This window comes from Pavona decussata, unplaced genomic scaffold (genome assembly GCF_977016875.1).
Source record: "Pavona decussata unplaced genomic scaffold, jaPavDecu1.1 SCAFFOLD_16, whole genome shotgun sequence".
Lineage (NCBI taxonomy): Eukaryota > Metazoa > Cnidaria > Anthozoa > Scleractinia > Agariciidae > Pavona > Pavona decussata.
The window spans coordinates 1215373-1235555 of record NW_028145439.1 but is presented as its reverse complement, the minus strand read 5'-3'; the positions used below and the strand labels follow the sequence as shown (position 1 = coordinate 1235555).

The window sequence follows — 20183 nt, the reverse complement described above, 5'->3', positions numbered from 1 at the left end:
ATTCTGATCGCAGCACACATAAGCACAACCCACAGCGGAGATAACAGAGGCACTGATTGCAGGTCAAGGCGCTGACAGTATACTTCATGAGCAAAGATGAGCGCAATGACACTGCAAGCATAGCTACTATTACGCCCGTCGAGTGTTGATTGGCTAATCTCTACAGGAAATTTCCATTCTATCAGGTTGCTATGCGGCAGATTTTCCCAAGTGACTTCAAGATCCTCCCCTGCAGTGGGCTGATCGATGTCTACACGTTCGTCATCAGAAATTGCACCATTATCGACATCGTCCTCGACATCATCATCATCTTCCTCTTCGTTTTCACCATCTTGGATATCAAGGGATTCCTCGAAGCTGATACCTGACAGAGCGGCTTTGAATGAGGTTGCTGCACTGACCAGTTGAAGTTTACAGAACGCGATCCCCTTTTTGACACACGCCAACTTTCCTTCAATTACTCTTGTGTTCTGAGACTCAGTTGTTTACCTGGCTATCTCCACCTAAACGTAAAAGAGTAAAAAAAATCTTTATTAGCCAAAATGATTTCCAGCTAGAGACAAGTGCTAAAAGGTTTTGCAATTCTTAGCATACACTTTCTGACTGCACAGACTCTTCACCAGGCTCGAGCGGCATCTCAACGTCAAATTCACGGGGAGGATCTTGGAAAACTGGGAGAAAAAAAGAAGAAAAGCAGTTGGAAATATATATTTCATTCAAAGACAATGCTACTCAACATGAATGTAAAACATTGAATTCATTTGAATCAAACTGGCTAACTGTCGAGGCTGTCCTTCAACTCATCTGCAATCCTCTGAAGCTGAGGCATAGCAACCTCCATGTAGAATTTTATGAAGTGGGCCATCTCCATTTTGACCAGGGAAACTTCTTCCTCCCATCGCTTTGTCATTTCAAACTTTTCAACGATTAATCTCTTGATACGTACTGGTGTATCTATAGGAACATCAATAATTGAGCAAATAGAGAAAGAGCGAAGTTTAGCACCCTATTTAAGTAAAAACGGTTGTATTGCTATGAGGGCTATAACAAGCAATAAGCCTAATTGACAAGGGCCTGTTCAACCATGGTAATTGGTCAGGTAAGTTGTTACCCTGTAATATGAGTACTGGTTCCAACACTTTAAACACAAACAAACGTTAAATTTCACACGGGTAACACTACAAGTTGGCCATACAGAAAATGTTAAAGGTTTGCTTGGGCAACTTCTGCATCAAGGTTACTCAAATAACAAGCTGTTTCGGCCTATTTGGGCCTCATCAGCACGGCGCAGCAAGATCACCCAGTCTGAATTAGTAAATCAGCAAACTGAGCAATTAGCAGCCGTGGACAGCAATCAGTATACAGTACCGCCTGAATCCATATGCACATTGGCACGCGTGAACCGCAAGGGCAGAACGCGTGAAGGCCCGCGCGGTTCACGAGACGAAACCGTGCGGTTCACGAGACGAAACCGCGCGGTTCACGAGACGAAACCTAGGTTGAATATTTCCCGCGGTCAAAAGGACGAGGCCCAAAGACAATAGCATCTTATAGCCTATTGTGAGTTTATTGTTTTCCGTTGAATAGATTTTTTTCTCAAGTAAACCGCATGAAACATGAAACGCCGCCTTGAAATGCAGCCGGTCTTTGGAATCGTCGCGTAGGAGACTAATCTTGGACTGCTTGAGGTGCATGGATTTTCAGCATCGCGTAATTCAACGTACACAAGCCGTCCATGCATTTTCTCTAGCCGTTTAAATTCAAGCGGATTTCCGAAAACAGATCCGGGAAACAGGTCGAGCGCGCTATTTGCTTTCCTCCGATGACTCGCGCGACATGCGTTACCCGTAATATAATTTAATGGTGGCTTCCTCAAGTTCTTCTCGAAATGTTTCAAGTTAAATCAAAATTTAAAGGAATTCATTACCTTTAGATCAAGAAATGTCCTTCCTCTCTTTCAAAAAAAATTATCAATGGTTTATTATTTACGTTAATGCGATGCGCTTTATGTCAGTTTCGAAAAGTAAGCGTCATCTTGTCGGCTTTTGCACGGTGCAACCAATGTTGTAATTTGCTTCTAATCCATGCTTTTGTGTATTTACTTATCTAAGCGGCCGAAAAAAATATTTCTGTGTGTACTTTTCTAGTATGAAGAAACGGAAGTTTTTACTCGGAAATTCCGACACATGAAAATCGAAAATATGCAAATCATTCGCATTGCACCTTTTCAATTGCGGCAGGCCGTGCCGTCACAGCTGTTCGTTTGTAGTTTTGATGACGATAAAGGAAATTATTACGCTTGAATACTGCACAAACGCTATTTGACGCTCGGCAAACAAAAAAAAGTTTCATTCGTTATGCAAAAGAAGAAAAATATTTGTGGCAAACAAACGAAAACATTACGTATGCAAATTGCGAACGAAATTAATCGAAGCGTGACAACAGTGACAACGCTTCATTCGCCATTTTCGATCAATTTGTTTGAAAAATTTCGAGTTCTGCACGGATACTTTGCTAGCAGATTTACTGAGCAATGAATAATAAGTTATGCGTGAAAAAGTCGAATTTTAACTTCAAAGTCCTTCGTATTGACGTACGCTTTGATCTCCAGTGACAGTAGCTTTAATAAGCCGTGAGCGATGCATCGATGAGATCGCGAGAGGTGGCTGTGGTTTCCGTGAAAATCTCTTGGGTAAATGCAACCTGATAACTAACAATGAAACATAAACAAAGAGCAAACAAAGGCAATTAAGAGCACGAAGACGCGGCCATTGAAGAACGCGTAATTCCCTAGGTTTCGTCTCGGTTTCGTCTCGTGCTTCGTTCGTTCCTCTCGAGGTGGACGCAAGGGCAAAACGCGTGCACTGCCCTTGCGTCCACCTCGTGAAACCCGCGGCTGATGTACATATGGATTCAGGCGGTACTGTAGTTAGCTATGCCTACCTTTTACCAACGATAAATAAATAGTTCACCTGCATTATTTCCCCTGGGGAAGTTTCCAGTCATGATATCTGCAACTGTACATGGGTTAGGGTCAGCATCTTGGTTTCCTGCTGCCTCTTCATTGTACTGCTGCACCCGAGATGTTAGCTTTGCCTTGTCAGCGGATATTTTTGATCGCAGTTTGGATCGTTGTTTTGATGACTCTAAAAAAAAACTAAGGGAGAAATTCTCAAGGAAAAATATGTTAGTAGCTAACATAATATGTTACATATTTTTTTATTCCTAACCCCCAGCCCTTATTAGAAAAAAGTCATGCACTTACCTGCCAATTTGCTCATTAAACGAGTGGTCTGTTCAATAGATGACGCCAACATTTCAATTTCATCTTGAAGCCGAATGCTGCTGGTAGCGCTATGCAAGGCTTCTATTTCTAACAAACAGTAATTTTGATGTGTCAGTACACTAACCATTGGTAATGCAATACACCATGATCCATAGTTAATGCGGCAGAACATGGCCTTACCTATCTTTTGCATGCTTACTGTGCCTTTTGCAGAAGGTTGTGGTTTTGCTTCCATAAATCATTGCACAGGAAGCTTTAGAAACTAACTGATAGGTGGGTTTTGATCCCATTTGTTTGATTGATGGCAATGAACAATGTAACCGTAGGTTGTGATTTGAATTTCGGATTCAGCATGTTTTGAAAGGTGCGGTAAACAAACTAGGACATTTTCCTTGCTCATAATTTGCACATCGAATAATTGTCAAACTCGAAATGCATGACAACAACCCACAATATCAATTTTACCTTGTGCATGACAAACAACAATGTTCTTCCACTCGTCTGCCTTAGATTGAACTGATGGTACATTATATGCAACAAGAACTTTAGTGAATTCTTTGTCTGATTCACTTTGCATCTTAACAGCCTAGCACACCAAAGATAAGAAGAAAATATGAGGTCATTCTGAAGCTAACAACACATTGTATTTTCGTATATTAACCTGAATTGAATAACCTTTAACTTTATTAACCTTTAATATAACAATGGAATGGAATATTATTCATGAATTGTTTTAGCAATTACATCATTGACTCTCAATTTCTATGTGCAATAGTTGATTTGGGCTGTGCCTTCATGTTCCCTTGTCAACTTTTGCAGTGTAAAATCTTCAGCTCACGATCTAAATATCAAATAATATAATTGTGTATGTGTATTTAGTGTTGGGGGTGGGGGTGGGGGTGGGTCAAAAAGCATACTCACACGAGTGTATCGCTTTGCAAGACTCTGCACCATGCCAATAATTTTCCTCCTGTTCTATGACAGGGCATGCTCAGTAATGAGCTCTTCCCGATCTGGAAGATTTACATCACATTTGTTTACAATGATGTTCTACATCGTGTATCTTCTTTCATGACTAGCATATAACTTCTTTAGTTTCCACTCACTCTCAGGAAGCATGTGCTTGGTGGTGTTTCCACATCGCGACATGTGACAGTTGATCTGTTCTACTTCTTCACCAGTGGAACATGCACTTCCATCTTGCCATCGACCACCCCATATAACCTGAATGATAAAATCTGTCTAAGTAGATTGATAATGTAAATACTGATACACAGACTTGCAATATTAAAATGATTTTGCAGAACAAGGGTGGTCCAGGTAGGATAATTACCATTCAAACATTTGTTTTGAATGATAATTATAAGTACTTGCATTAGGTGGTGTGTAGGGTGAGGCATTCCCTTGCACTTGATAAACATAAGTTTACCTGGCATGTCCAATTGTGAGCCTTGGCATGCATAACGGACAAGGCAGGTTTCATGTCACTTCCATCAAGACCACCAGCCTTTCTCGCCCACTTCCAGTACTTGCAAACTATATCCTCCCAAAAATACATGACACCAGCTGGTATCATTTTTTTGAGATGGATCTAGTTTGCATAACCATACAATTCCCCCTGAAACATATTCACTGCCCACTGGGCCAAGCCATGCTTACAACCTGAAAATAAAGGACTTTCTTGTCAATACAGTTATAGATCAGCCAGATTTAAATTAAGGTAAAAGATTGATCATTGTTTCATTTCAGTTTCACCTGCTATCTCCAGTCCAGTCTCATCCAATTTGGCTGACTTTCTGCCTCTGTTGTTGGCCGCCCGCCAGTGGGAATCTCCACATCTATTATCACTATCCTGTAAACAATGCAAACACAAAAACAGCTGCCTTATCACATCAGCTAAGTTTTATACACTGTCAAATTAACAGCACAGGTATTTATCTCTTGGTCAGTAGGAAAACAATTTACAAGTGAAAATTGGATATTCAAACTGACATGCATCAGCAATTAAGAAATAGCACACAATAACTTGACACTACATCAAAACAAAGGACAGAGCAAAGCCATTGGTGTCCTTATTAGATCACAGGGAGAAGAGTTTAAATGAATTTTAGATCTCTGAGTAAAAGTGAAATGTATGTTAAAAATAGAGGTGTTCAGATTACAATTTTTTTTGGTAATAAGAGCTTTGATATTACTTAGTAAAAAAGGACAATCAAGTGTGAGAAGCAACAAAACCACTGGGCCTATGTTAAAAAAAATAATGCTACATGCATGATTCTACTACATGCTAAAACAGCTGACAGACCTTAGATTTTGGCTGCTTTGCATAAACTGTTTTCATGTGATAGTCAACATCCTTATTATTGGCAATAAACACATCACCATAATAAGATGGCCTTCTTTGACTGCAAACAATGGTAGGATTATTATAATACATTTATATATATTTTTCAAAAATAAAGACAAAAACATGTTTCTTTGTTAGACAACTATATCTTGATCATATTATTATTATGTTAAATCAAATGCTTTCTGAGATTAATCGATTTTGCTGCTACAGGTATTAAAACACAAATACAGGTGATATATACAACTGTAATAATAGATTTCATGACCTACCTTCCTGATGACTGGTAACGATACAATTTCATGTTACCATCAACATGACAGGAATGCTGCCTGATAGAGCATGTAGGACAGTTTGACCAATCCATGCCTTGAAGTTGACTGAGTTCATATTGGCAAAACTTCCACTCTTTAAATGAGCGACGGAAAGTTGAAGGATTGATTGTTGGCTCCTGCAAAACAGAACCCAAGAAAACAAGGAAACCAGTGCCCAATATGTTCAGTATATACTCAGAACTTTGTAGTTACAATGATAATGAAAGATAAGTCAGCCATAAAGAAACAATCAATTTTTGCATAAGCGGTGTTGCATGCATCACTTTGGAGATTCAACACAATAAATCTGAGTGATGTACTATTGTAAACTAATCCTTGCAAAACATACAATAAATAATAGCTAATAAATGACAAAGCTAGGTTACCAAATGATAAAGCAGGAGAAAAGAACAACACAGTCTGAATTGAAAGTGTATAAGCTCTCATATGCATTAGTGTGTTTATAAATTATTCGTCCCAAACACCTGCTACATTGGATAAAGAATTGGAATGAGCTATAAACAGTACCCGTCCTTTCATCCTAGACACATCCTCGAGTGCTCTGATAAATGACGTTTCAGACGTCCCTGGCATTCTCTTCTGGAGCGATTCCCAAAGCTGAAAAAGTCCCTGATCAAACACATAGCTTGTATCAGTACTAGTAGGACTTCCAGGCCAATACCCTGCTTGGACAACATCAGCTAGTGTCCAGGATGGAGCCACAACGTTGCAACTCTTGCAGTGGATTACAGATTTGCTTAAATCAAACCGACCTAGAGGTACACAGAAACACAAAAACACATCATGCATGAGACAAAGATTACAAAAAGGTGCAAGATTAGATATACATAAGTTCAAACAGCAGGAAGAAATATAAATAAAAGTACAGAGTTGATACCTTTTTCATTTCAATAATCAGAGTCTCTTTGGTATTTACAGGAATTTGATGTAATGTTCCAGATTCCTTACACTTGGAACAGAATTCTGACAGTTTGACAACTGGATATAGCTTGGCTTGAGGGTAGATAAAAACAAAGAGCAAATGTAAGCCAGTTGACAATTTTATAACTAAGCTGTCTAACACTGTTTGCATTTGCTAAGGAATGTCATTCAACCCAAAACGCCTGTGAAACGTTTACAAAATTTCTACCAATCAAACATTAAGCTGGCTTTGAATTTTCCTGATGGCCACAACAACACATCCATTTATAATATGGCGTGAGCAAAATTTGAAGCCAGCTTAATGTTTGATTGACAAAATCATTGTGTAGCAATGCAAATGGTGGTAAAATTTGTTAGCAGTTGTATCATTGATGACATTCAATACACAACAGTTACAGAATTATATTAAAGGAAAACATAGCAAAATAATGGCAAACATTATGATCATCGTGTACAGTGGAACCTGGTTCATAGTAAAACTCTTGTCAAGCAAGAGAAAATTGGTTACCATATTCAGAGGGGAAGTAATGTCAATGGAGTGAGGTTGCACACTGGATCACAGTATATCTCCTTGAAAAATCACCCCAGCAATAAGTGCTACATACAAGCAGGAAAATGTGAATTCATAAGCACTGCCCTAACTTAAGAACAGACTTCAACGGTGCCCCAGGTAACAACATGGTGTTGATAAATAACAATTCTATAACAGGGTAAAGGAACTTTGACGCCATTATAATAACAATATTATTATACGTGTTGAATAATATGTCTGACTCATTCACTCCAATCCATTTAACGGTGAACTTACAGGTAGTTTGCATAGTTCCATTGTCATCAAGTGTGATAGTTGGAGGTATGGCTTGAAAATACCCATAATTTCAAATACCCATCTCTGTTGTGGAAAGGCAAAAACTGGTGCACCTTTTCATCACACGATGGACACATAAATCCAACTGCACACTCCATGCATCGCACTCGCACTGTCCCTTTCAAGCACATTTGGCAACAATCTGGAGATGGAAGTGCCTCACAACTCAGGGCAGCCTCAAAGAGCAGTTTCCTTGAATTGTCCCAGCTGGACGTTAAATTAGACATCCTGGTCTCCCAATTTCTTGAAGACGGAGGAAGATCAAATGAGTGCAAAAACTCATCACATTTGGCTAAAGTTGCCTCAAGATTATCATCTGTGAAAGAAAATTATTATAAAATAATTATGGCTTTTGTTACTTTTAAGGGACTCACAAAAAATGAATTAAAGAGAAAAACAACTGTCTAAATGGGCTATTGCCCAAAGCAAGTAAACTTTCTGACAAATTTGTAACAAGTAAAAGCTTAGTTGGCCTAAGCTTGGCCTGGTTAGCTTAATGGGTTATTTTATTTGGTTAAGTTTAGAAATCTATGTGCTTAAATCTTGCGTGTGCACTCAGAAATTTGCTTTTCACTATATATAGCAATTATTTCAACAATAAATAAACCAATTAAAATTATGCCAGTTAAATAAATATATGATATAATTTACTAGTTAACTCTGTTATTACATGTCATTCCCTAACTCATGCCTCATATAGACTCATATCATTGAATTATTATAATACACATGCATTGTGACCCTAAAAGAAATACAAAATACTTACCCTCAAGATTAGGGGATATTTGTTCTACCCTCACTTCATCATCTTCATCCAAATCTATGTTATCTGCAATGGAGTTTAACATACTTTTATAATGAAACATGTGAATTACCAAAATCATACATGTATAAGAACTGCAGATGAAATGTGAGTGAAATTTGTGATCCTCCTGCACTTATTAAGGGTGCGTTCCTTTGGTCAAATCCAAGAATGCATTCAATGCAATCACAAGATTTTTTGGATTTGCGGTTTTGAAAGGAACGACAAATCTAAAAAAAAATTTCTATTAACACAACAACACGAAACATGCAACTAATATATTTCTAGTGATATTCAATAAATTTTACTTTTACAGCAAGAACTTGGTCCTACTTCACAAAGTTTGCAAACCTTTGTGTAATTATTGACAAACCACCCCGCAAATGTCTAGAGTACATCACCTTGACGAGTATGATCCTAACATCGCAGTCAGTGGTTATAAACTAGAACGTATTAAATCTTGCAAACTGCTTGGAGTTCACTTCAATGAAGACCTTAAGTGGGATGATCACATCAAGCACATGGTATCAGGATGCTACGCCACTCTATCAATACTAAGAAAACTGAAATATCTCGCCAAATATGACCTCAGAAAGGAGCTAGCAGAAACATTGATTTTGTCAAAACTAGATTACGCCGATCTGGTATTTTACCCTCTACCACAATTCTTACTTTGCCGTTTGCAACGGGTTCAATTCGCTGCTGCAAGTTTTGTACTCGGACACTATGTTAAGAACTTTCGGGATGTACTAAAAATCGGATGGCTTCCAATCAATGAGAGACGAGAACTGAAATCATGTTTTAAAGCTTTGCATAACGCCGAGACCTGGCCAGATTATCTTAAAATAATAAAACAGGAATGCCCCAAGGAACTGCGCTCAAGCAATTCAATAATATTAGATTTATTTAGTGGTCCCGACCAAAAATGGCACTTTCCAAGACAATACGTCGAAACTATTTAACAATCTACCAGAAACTATAATTACAAACTGTAAAGATTACAGAACTTTTTTAAGACTCTCAAGGAATTTTTTAAGAAACAAAGTGCAAAGTGATTAGTTAGTTTTTACTGTAATTGGTTTCTGTTAATCCTGTTTCTATTGTATAATTTGTAAATAACTTAATTTGTTTTTTTTTGTAATTGTGATTAATGTACATTGTAATTTAACAGGGAAGAGCCACCCACCACCCGTTATTATTATTATTATTATTATTATTATTATTATTATTATTAAAGTATCGCACAAGCTGTAAATATTTTTCATAACAGCCTCTTGTGTTAAAAACATATAACTGTGTACAGAAAAGCGCATACTTGCTGTAAACTATTTCCTTTGTTTAGGGTTATCGGAAAATTCAACAACCTACCTTTTCTAGATCTACAGCTTCTAAAATGGAGTGTTAATGGTGCAAAGAGTGATAAAGCGAACTATACTGATATTAACCCCGCTGACCAACAGTACTTTTTTTGAATCCTTTCCTAATGGAATGCTTGCACGGATTTCAAATCCCCCCCACCCCCCCCCCCCAAAAAAAAAAAAAAACAGATTTGGGTCAATCTATCGAATCTTTCTTCAGAATCCTTTTTACGATTTGCCCAAAGGAACGGAAAATCCAGTTTTGGATTCACAATCTGGATTAGGATTTTGACAAAACTGTGAGGATCACAATTTTCAAATTTCCATAAACACATATATAATTTTCATATATTCCTACACCTAGTTGTATAATTGGTTACCAGTGACTGTTAGGTAAAAACCTAACAAACTGTTCGGGGGTAACCCAGCAATGGACTAGCATCCCATTCAGGAAGAGTGGTGATTCAACTTGTGGCTATAGTGCGACTTTAACTATATATCCGTATTTATTCATTAGTAACTATAGAAACATTTGTTGAGCACACATCACTCAAACAACAAAGCTAGGTCACAATGTTAGAAAGCTGGCGAACAAAGCGTTCTAACATAATTTGTTGTGGACAACAAAATGTTTGAACAAAAACAATACTTTGCCCAACAATTCAACAAAAAGTGTTGGTGAAACGTAATCCAAAACAGGGTGTTAACAGAGATAGACAGATCAGCCCCTACCTCCTACTAAAGAGCTGGTTGTAGAATAAGATGTAAACTTACAGTTAGGTCGCTTAATCCTTTGTGAAAATGCACAATTCACAACCAGAAGGGAAAATCTCCGACACGCGATAACGGAAAGGCGCATTTTCATTACGGAAGTATATGTTGGTTCACGACTGAATAAGCTTAATATAAGTTAACATTGTTATCATAATATTAAAGTTACCTTCGTTGGTAGATGGCAGATCGACATTTTCTGATTGTTCAATTTCTTCACGTTGGAATCGAGGTTTGTACGGGTATTTACTTTCCCGTTTGCCCGTTATAGGATCGCGAAAAATTAGATAACGCGACTTTTTTTTTTGCTTTTTCCCAGCCTTTTTCATTTCGTTAACAAATTCATCGGCTTCAACGAGGATTTCGTCGAGAGATCGATTGGAACTTTTGGCCGCAACTCTCCGCTTCGCGGCCGCCATTTTCTTTCTGGACTCATGCAACAAAGCACCACGGGAAGATATCAACCCTTATTAATGATATCCATAAATTCAAGTGCTTTTTATCAATTTATGCTATTCATTAATCTTACGGGGATATCGTGTTGACAAACCAATGGACTGTTCACAGTCCCCCTATTTTTCCGTGGGATTTGCGAGACTGGTACGCTTCGATGGAGCTGCCGCCATCTTGGTTTGTAAAAGCGAGCGCAATCTGGGGAGAGTGTCAAAGCTACCGAGGGGAGGGTAGTGGAGTAACACCCACTCCGGCTCCCCTCGGTAGTTTAGACACTTTCCCCAGATCGCGATCGCTTTTACAAACCAAGATGGCGGCAGTTCCATCGAAGCGTACCAGTAATCCCACAGAAAAATAGGGGGACTGAAGGGACTGTGAACAGTCTAACAAAACGCAATTACCGGCTCCTGATCCCGGGCGCAACTTCCGAGCCCACAGTAATTTGGCCGGCGGTAAATATTTTGTGTAACGCAATCGCAACGCAATATAAACTCATCGGTCCACGATCGAATTGAACTCGAATTGAACCCCGGGGTGTGTAATATTTCTTAGTAATTGTAAGGAGAATTTAATTGTCAACATTTAATTTAATAACACTGAGAAAAGGTGTAATTTTTTTATTTTTTAGCATCTGAAATCGACCGTTTTCTCAGGAAGATGCTTATTTCAAGCTACACTTGTATTCCTATGTACGGAACATGAAATACTATCTTCATTTTCTGCAAAAAAAAAAGTTAAAATGCGAAAATGTGCTGTTGCCGAACGATTCAAGGACTGTTTTTAACGCTGAATTATCTGCTCAGGTTATAAAAGAAGCAATAAACATGTTGGCTTTGTACCTTCTATGACAAATTTATTACGTTCACCGGGCTCCCCAACTAAGCATCCAGCATTAACATAATACCGTTTGAAGTGGTCTCGATCGACATCTCGCAGCCGCGATTTGCAAGCGCGGCAAATAATCAGAAATCCAGCTTCTTTTTGGTCGAGTTCGTACGAAATCCACCACAAAACTAAAAAAATTTTAGAGGAGCAGTAAATTTTCCAAATAACTTAAACTACCGAGGGTTAAGAACACAAGAAGACGCATTTCTATGCCGCCATGTTTGTTTTTTCATCACATCCCGCTACGGGAAGTTGTAACGGGTTAACCTGCAAGTGTCCGAGAGGCACGAAATCAACTTAATTCTTGAAAGAAACAACTTGCGATCTGGTCTAGCGCATTTTAGAAAAAATAGGCACTCGAAGGACTGCATGTGGTTTCAGCTACCATAATGAAAAGTTATTGCCTATGTTCGAGTGACCCTCAAAAAAAGTCATTGTAAGAAAATGAAAAGGAATCTCTTCAAAGATCAATAAATTATGTGTGACTGTTACATTTACTGTAGGTTTTTAGTCTGTTTTATTTACTCCCTTTTTGTGCATAAATGAAAAAGTTGCAAAGCTGGGGTGTTACTTCGGTAGGTGTATGTTATATGTTAGTGGGGTTGCAAATTTGTAGGGAGGTTATTTTCCAAGTGGTAAAGGGGGATTTTTAGACTGCCATTATAGGCATCTCTCTAGCGATTACAAGTTTTGTGTATTTATGATCTGTAGCAAAGTCAGCGACCAAAGGAATTCTAAACTTTAAAATTCAGAGGGGTAAATGAACAGCTCTAGGTAGTGCCAAAATTATGCAGCGTAATTTGATCGTGTTGTCATATGGGCGAATTTGGTATGCGCTGGAGAATTTCGGTTTGTTTACACTTTTTAAAATACACATGGGACAGTAATAACAGATTTGGTTTGGCTCTCCCATGGCCCAAGACTCCCATGGTTTACATAAGATCGCATGGTGAGGAAATTCCGTTAGGATCAAGACACACAGATAAACAGACAATAAGTTTTCTTAATTGAAAAATTTATTCAGACAGACCTGTCTTCACCCTTGAAAAGCAAACACGTTCAATTTTCGCCTCGAATGAAGCTACGTGATCCAAGCGCACTGCGAGTCACTAAAGCACAATTTCTCGACTCTATTAAAGACATTAAACTGAGTACGTTTTGCGAAAATTTTGCCAAAGCTTTTTGAAATATGACAAATCGATCAATTTAACATAAAGCACTGTAAAATTCACATTCAAACCTGCAGTATTTTGTGGATTTCCAGGAGCTCACAAAAATTTCCGAGAACGCCTACAGCTCATGTGATGATTTGCAGATCTTGTTTGCGATCGCACATGTTTCGCCTTGACAAAATCTCGAACAGGAATTTCTTCGCTATGAACTCACCGATTTCCTCTTTTTTAGCAGCCGAGTGTTTCTTAGAAGTTGTTCTTTTGATTTACGGAAAATAGACTGACTGACTTTTATTGTACTGGGGTGATAATTTTTGACAAACTTGACAATTATTTTGTTATTTCTGCCGACAGTCAAACTTTTTCGGGTTTTGAAATGACAGCACCTGAGGAGCTTTTTAGGAGCTTTGCAGTCCGTTTTATTATATCTCAATCTTGTTCTTTTCCAACGTTCTGCATACGCTTTTGCTAGTTTTAATTTTGAAGATATAGATAACAGGATGCAAGACGGGGTGAGGTATTTTACAGTATAAGGACACAGTAGGTCCGCATGAAATCAGAATCAGCTTTATTGTGGTTTGCTCAAAACGTTGATCTCGAAGCGAGGAAATTTAAGAAACATTCTAGAGAGGGGTACCCATGAGAGTTGTGAATGTCCCACTACTCTCTGTCCCTGAGGTTTATAACCTTACGTAAGCTTTCATAACAATTCATAACATTGCGGTAAGCTTCTCAGATATTCTGGAGCTCAATTTCAACGGCGGTTATTTTTAATACCTATTATCTAAGTTTGGGGGAGTTTCTTGTTTGAAAAGCACTGGTCAGGCATTTACAAGTAAGGTACCATCAGTGAAGAACTTAATTGTAATTTCAATAATGTGATATGTTTGCTGACTTGCAGCATTTGTGGTATTTATTAATTGCAGGGTCAGCCATCACTACAGTTTAGGCTTAGATTTAACAAAAAACAATATGCATTTGGTTCTTGAAGGAAAGCAACAACAGTTTATACTGAACTGACAGAAATAACTAATGGCTCGTGCTGGCACTTATTCAAAGGAAAAAAAGGACCAGTATACTTGTAAATAACCAGTATACTTGTAAATAATAATAATAATAATAATAATAATAATAATAATAATAATAATAATAATAAGGTCAAAAGTTTGGTTACCTTGTGAATGGGACAAAGAGTTGGCTTATTGTGAAGTCTAGGGAACTCGCGGAGGAAGCAAAGAGGGTGTTGGAGAGGAAGTCAACATAACGACTGAAGGTCAGCGCCATCTGCCAGCAGTTTTTGCGTCGCAAGAATACAGAGATCAGTATTGTGAGGAGAAGGTTCGTGCATGGAAAGAGGAAATCGAACGTCTCTCTGAAATAGCGAAGAGCTAGCCTCCTGAGGTGTATATTGCTTTCACAAAAGGTTACAAGTCGAAGTTCAACTTCATGCGCACGATTGAATCGTTTGAAGTTTATGTCGATCCAATCCAGGAAGTGATTGAAGATTTACTACTCCCCACTTTGTTCGGTCAATAAGAGCCTCTCCCTAACGAGGTGCGCAGACTTGCTAACTTAGCAACGGGTCAAGGGGGTCTAGGCATTCCTGATCTGAAATCCGAGGCACCGCAGCAGTTTGCTGCCTCGAGACTAATAACCACCGCGCACGTAGATTCTATTACTTTACAGAGTACCATCATGGTGCCAGGAGAAAGATCTACGGAGGAGCTAAAGAGGCATCAACAATCAGTTAAGAGAGCAAGTGCCAAAGAGAAAATGGATAGCATTGATTCAAGCCTCTCCAAAGCGCGCTGCGTCTGGTTAACCAATCGAGGGACAAGGGCGCAAGTTCTTTGCTGAATGCGATGCCACTCGCAGACAAAGGTTTAGCCCTCAACAAGCAAGAGTTCAGAGACTCGCTACGCTTGCGTTGTGACTTGCCCTTAGTCCATTTACCAAGTCATTGCATATGTGGGGATAAATTCACCGTTAGTCACGCCCTCTCTTGTAAAAAGGGGGGTTTGTAGCGCAGAGACAGGACGGTGTACGGAACTTGTTAATGACATTCATCGACAAGATCTGCAATAATGTCGAAATCGAACCACGCCTTCAACCCCTGGACAACGAGCGAGTTAATTTGAGGAGCGCTGTTACAAGTTCTGAGGCAAGGTTGGACATCAAAGCGGGAGGTTTCTGGGCGAGAGGAGTTACGGCATTTTTTGATGTTAGAGTTACGCACTTCAACTCCAAATGATACAAGAGCAAGCCAACATCGGAAGTGTTCAAAGAGCAAGAAGAAGAGAAGAAGCGCAAGTACCAGCAGCGGGTGTTAGATGAAGAAATGGGTTCGTTTACGCCTTTAGTGTTTGGAACCAATGGCGGAATGGGAAACGAGTGTCAGCTGTTCTTAAAGCATCTCGCAGATAAGATAGCTCAGAAAGACACCGAGCCTTATCATGTTGTAATCACTTGGCTCAGGACACAGATCTCGTTTGAATTCTTAAGATCGGTACATGCATGCGTCAGAGGTTCGCGAACGCCGTTTCGTAGCAAGATAGAGCAATCATTAGACTGTGAAATAAATGTCGCTATGCGGATCTCTGACTCTATCGTGTCTATATGGGGTTTTTTATGGACACTGGTTTAGCCGTCATTAGTATAATTCGATTGTATGATCTTGATGTCTCTGCATGATGGAATTCTTTATTTTATGGAATTTTGAACTTTTATTATTATTATTTATATCTATTTCGTCTTCCTTTATGTATCTTTTATCTATTTTTTAGAATTTGTAAATGAATAGTGTTTTTACAATTTGCTTGGTATATGTTAATAAAGAGATTATTATTTTTATAATAATAATAATAATAATAATAATAATAATAATAATTATAATAATAATAATTATAATAATAATAGTAATAATAACAAAATAGTAATTATGATTATCATTTTTAGTCTGAGACACAGGGTCACCTTTTGTAAAACAGCTCCTGCACTTCCTGTAGTAACTATTTCTTTAGAAGTAGACCAGCATAATGGGGACCCCATCATAAGTCCCCTTAACTAGGTTCACAGAACACACACTTTGAGTCCTCACTAGAAGGTGAAAAAACAAAAGCTCCAAAAGAATTTTTTTTAACCTCAAAGCGCATTTAGAGGTGCCCCCCTAAAAAGCCATAACATACTTATATAATTAAGACAGTTTCAGGAAACTGACAAGCTAAGATGTGAAAGGATTCCAGGTTCACTAAAAATCCTTGAGCAAGATAATTATTAATTCTTAGACCAAAGGGGAACATTATGATGATGTACATGTCAACTCTGTATTCCCCAAAAGAAACAGGCTCTTCTTTTGTTCTGTAGTGGGTGTTTGTCCTAGTCGTGAAAAAAGACCCGCAAAATAGGTCGGCCTGTACTTTGGTTAACAGAACACACACCTTGAGTCCTCACAAGAAGGTGAAAAAGGAAAAAAACTGAAGAACACTATTTTCTTTATCACAAAGAACTTTAAGAGGTGCTAAAAAAAACCCATAAAATAAATTTAAGATACTTACATTAAACACTAAAGGCTTTTTTTCAAAGTACACTTGAAAACTCTACATATAAGTCAGGTACAGTGGTGTGTACATTACACACAGTGTGTGTTCTTCATGCAGAATTGTAGTGTGTAAACCACTAAAAAATTTTTTTTTCGTTAATCTAAGTATCGTTATGGTTTTCTTGGGCACTTCTTAATGTGCTACAAGGCAAAAAGATAATTTTTTTCGAGGTTCTGTTTTTTACCTTCTTGTGAGGACTCAATATGTGTGTTCTATGGACCAACTTGTGGGGACTCTTCAGGGGTCCTCATTATGGTGGTCTATTTTCAAAGAACTACCTATTTAAGGGGACTTTTTCCGTGGGGACTCGAAAATGTCCCCATAATTTGAACAGTCCCCACTTTCCTGGTGTGTTTACATATGAATGTCCCCGTAAGTGTGCAACGGTGAGTGCACATGTGTGTGTGTGTGTGTGTGTGTGTGTGTGTGTGTGTGTGTGTGTGTGTGTGTGTATGTATGTATGTATGTATGTATGTATGTATGTATGTATGTATGTATGTATGTATGTACGTTCCTGATAGTGTGTTCATTTCATCAATGGCTGATCTATTGGAGGGGTCCAACCCCACTTATTTTTTAGACCGAAACCGAGGCTCGTACGTAGGGTCGAGGAGTCGAGATATTTCTTTTCACGAAGAGAAGCGAGTCACGTGATCGAGAGCGGGCCTCCCATTTACCTGAAGCCGTCTGCATCCGCCACTGCTTTCACCAATGGTGAACAAGAGTACAGTTTCCCGCGTTCAATTTGTTTTTTTCTTCGAGTGATGCAAACATGCTGACAGATTCTCAAGCCATTCCTAACCACTTTTATAAAATATTTGAGATAGTAGACGCGCTCTCATTGGTCGATAGGTGTGTTTAGATGAGAGTATGTAAACACGGTTGTGAAGTCACGCTTTCTGTGTCTCCCGGCACAATTTGAAAACATTCAAAGCTTTCGTAAGACTCGCAAAGCAATTTCAGGTAAAACTGTTAAGGAAATGAAGAAAAATTTCCCAAAATTTTGATCGGGGTTTGCCTATCTCCTCCTCCCTGAGCCCAAGGGAAAAAAAGCAAACGAAAGAAGAACCACAGCGCTTTTCCTGCCTCGCTGGACGACCTCGTCGAGCGAGCTCAAGTGAAGACGACAAAATATGCAACAAATACGCAGTAAACGTTTTTCAAGGTAATTTTTGCATCTGAGTACCACAATAACATTCTCTAAAGGACATTCTTTATTCAAAAAATGTACACGAAAACGAACACCAAACTATATGCTACAGACTATAAATGCTTCAAATCAAACCTTGTACGGCCGGTTGCCGTGTTTTGGCTGTCAAATTTGTATAAAATGTATTTTCTCTGAGAATTTCTCAGCGTAATAATCTACTGTTACGATTACTATTACCAGCAACAACTTCACAGTCTGGATCTGCTGCCTTTGCTATGATTCCTAAACAGCAAAACTTCACAAGGCACGATGAGCGATTCGACTTCTCAGCGATCTCAGGCAGCCACATCGGGCAAGTTTGCGTAACTTTCAAGAGCGACCATGCATAGTGACATTCATTTTCAGCTTAAATAAACTCCTCATCTTGAAGTTTTTTTCCTTACAGAATTGTATATTTTGAACATTTTTTCTAGTTTTCACCGAATGTTCGGTATTTTTCTGTAAGATTTACGAGAATTCAAAGCTGAAATCGCCGTCATCCACACGGAGCTCGCTGACGCTTGCCACAAATTTCAACTTCATTTTGACTTTTATAGCGCAAATTTTAATTGGTTCATGTGTTGTCAGATGCGCGTTTTCATTGGCTAGTAACAAATATGATTGTCCAGAGCGTGTACTGAGAACATCTATTTCAATCAAGAAATAAATAAACAAAATTTCCCTTCATTTGTCAAGTTATTTTTTTAGATATATTTTATAAAAGCAGTAGAGGACTTTTTTCGCGTGTTTACATAGCCTCATCTAAACACTCGGGGAGTTGGGAGAATTCTCGAAAGTTATGCAAGTTTTGCATAACTGTCTCGAATTCTCCCAACCCCCCTCGTGTTTAGATGAGGCTATGTAAACACGGAAAAAGTCCTCTATTGCTTAAATGGCATTCACTTCTTTAATTAAAAACTTCACTGCTATTTTTACATCCGCAGTAGAAATTAATATGTGTATATATTATTTTAATGTATATAACATACGTCGCATTATTTATTTAGTTCTGTTAATTGACTTTATTATTATATTTTCTGTCACTGACGAAATTCTGAGCCAATTTTAACTGCTTATCAAATTCTACTAGACCAAATTTATAAATTGAATGCCTTTATTTATTCAGAAAGGTAGGTACGGTAGGTACGTAGATATGTGAAATTTTGTCCGCTATGTTAAGCAAGGGCGTGATTAACGTGTGTATGACAACTTACCAATTCACAACAATCAATGTTTGTTCGTCGAAAAACCCAATATCCGTCAGTTTCTAAAATCTCAGTTTTTAATGAGAATGTTTGGTTAGATACAAAAAAAAGTACATTTGTTAAAACGAGAAACATTCATGTCTGAGTCACATAAAGGAGATCGATCTGTTTTCTACCAGATGTTTTTTTTTTTTAATATATATTTGAAGAAGCTCTTTACCCTTAAGCTCCGAGCAACAGCAAAGGGAAAAAAAATCTTTACGTGCAAAATTCTCCTCGGATATCTTGCATCTGTGATAACATAACTACAACTGTTATCTTCTCACAGTCGTAATTACCGATGACAAGAAGATGGGCGCACAAAAGATGCAGAAATTTGTTTACGGATGTAAAACTTGAAAAGTTTATTTTAACATTAAGTAAGAAATTCATGAATGTAATCAAAATTAAACAGAAAAATGATATTTGGGGACTATTTTTGCAACTCTCACGTCTCACACGATTGGCTTACAACCCTTCTAGGAAACCGAATAGAACAAACGACAGAAAAATACCTCCACCCCCTAAAAAAAAATAGCAGTTGCTACACAATTAAAACAATTACAAGCTTACGAGAGTTGCTACACTATTGGCCTTTGCCAATAAAAAGTTTTTCTTGAAAAACGGAAGAAGGGATTTTGATAAAAAATAAATATTCTGCAATTGTTTTTTTTTTTTTTTTAATGTGTCAAATAATCCTCTCGTTCTTATTTGACTTTATGAAAGAGACAAAATACACAGCGGGATGGAAGCGCTAACAGTATTGATTTTGTCACATAAAAAAAAGCGATAATCTACGTGCCGCTGGGCGGATACTGAATTATAATATGCAGGCTTAAGGTCTTTGAGTGCAACTCAGTACAGATATTTGGCATTTGACAGGAACATGGCGATTGTAAATAGACAGTTGACAAACCTTGTAGTGTCTTTAAACATTTCTCTGTTTACTACCA

At 38.2% G+C, this 20183-nt stretch overlaps 2 pseudogenes across 1 annotated transcript; one reads left to right on the top strand and one right to left on the bottom strand.

Annotated features, from left to right (window-relative positions):
- Positions 1-371: 371 nt before the first annotated feature.
- On the bottom strand, positions 372-8605 carry LOC146487223 (uncharacterized; annotated as a pseudogene). The gene is made up of 13 exons (XR_014856991.1): positions 8524-8605; positions 7921-8073; positions 6476-6720; positions 5906-6084; positions 5592-5691; positions 5042-5138; positions 4716-4948; positions 4393-4510; positions 4208-4299; positions 3752-3872; positions 3266-3373; positions 2973-3146; positions 372-503 (listed from the first exon to the last, which is right to left on the bottom strand). The product of XR_014856991.1 is annotated as an uncharacterized LOC146487223 (transcript).
- A 4496-nt stretch (positions 8606-13101) lies between these two features.
- Positions 13102-15308, top strand: LOC146487222 (uncharacterized; annotated as a pseudogene).
- Positions 15309-20183: the final 4875 nt, after the last annotated feature.